Below are 1,315 nucleotides of genomic sequence, written 5' to 3' on the forward strand. Positions count from 1 at the left end.
GAATTGATGAATTTGAGTTATGGTGTTGTAGAAGAATATTGAAAGTGCCATGGGCTGCCAAAAGAACCAACAGTTCTGTGTTGGAAAAATTACAGCCAGAGAGCTCCTTGGAGGCCAGGATGGCTAGGCTTCATCTCTCATACTTCAGACATATTGTCAGGAGGGACCAGTCACTGGAGAAAGATAACATGTTTGGTAAGGTAGAGGGTCAGAGAAAAACAGGAAGACCCCCAGCAAGATGGATTGGCAAAAAGGCAGCATCAATGGACTCAAGCGTGGTGACAATTGTGAGGTTGGCCCAAGATCGGACAGTGTTTTGTTCTGTTGTGCATAAGGTCGCTATGAGTCGGCACCAACTCTATGCACCTAACAACAACAACGATGGCTAGTGATCATGAATGAGCATTTGTTCATATATTTGTTGGCTGCCTGGGTGTCTTCTTTGGTGAAATGTCTGTTCATATCTTTAGATTGTCTTCTTCTTGAGGTGTTAAACTGTTCTATACATTTTACAGAATAGTCTTTTGTCTGATACTTCATTGCCAGATTGTTTTTACAATCTGTGTATAATCTTTTTATTCTATTTGTAAAATATTTTATTGTACATAAGTGTCTAATTTTTAGGAGTTCCCAGTCATCTATTTTGGCTTTTGCTGTTTTCGTGTTTTCAGTTATGTTTGATAGTGTACTTGTGCCATGTGGCAAAGTCTCAAAGTTTATTTTTACTTTTTCAGTTGATTCCTTTAATAGTTCTAGGTTTTATATTTAGATTTTTAATCCACATTGATTTCATTTTTGTATATAATGTTAGATATGGATCTTACTTGTCCCTATTTTTTCACTGATTATATTTCTTGGTTGAACATTTAGGTCTTTAATCATTAAAATGAGTTCATTTTGTATATGGTGAGATATATGGATTTTGTTTCATTCTTCAGTAAATGGATTTTCAATTTTGCCAGCATTATTTGTCGAAGAGATTATTTCTTCCCCACTTAATGTGTTTTACCTTTTTGTCAAAGATCAACTGAGAGCAGGTGATGAATTTACTTCTGAGTTCTCAGTTCTGTTCCATTGATCAATGTGTCATTTGTTGTACTACTGCTATGCTGTTTTGACTACTATAACTCTGCAGTATGTTTTGAAATTGCAAGTGAGAAGCTTCCAACCTTGTTTTTCATTTTTAGTGATGCTTTGTTTATCCAAGGACTCTTTCCTTTCCATATAAAGTTACTGGTTAGTTTTTAAACATGTCGTCAAAGAATGATGTTGGAATCTGAACTGGGATTACATTATATCTGTAGATTGCTTTAGG

Source organism: Chrysochloris asiatica, unplaced genomic scaffold (genome assembly GCF_000296735.1).
Source record: "Chrysochloris asiatica unplaced genomic scaffold, ChrAsi1.0 scaffold00192, whole genome shotgun sequence".
Taxonomy (NCBI): Eukaryota; Metazoa; Chordata; class Mammalia; order Afrosoricida; family Chrysochloridae; genus Chrysochloris; species Chrysochloris asiatica.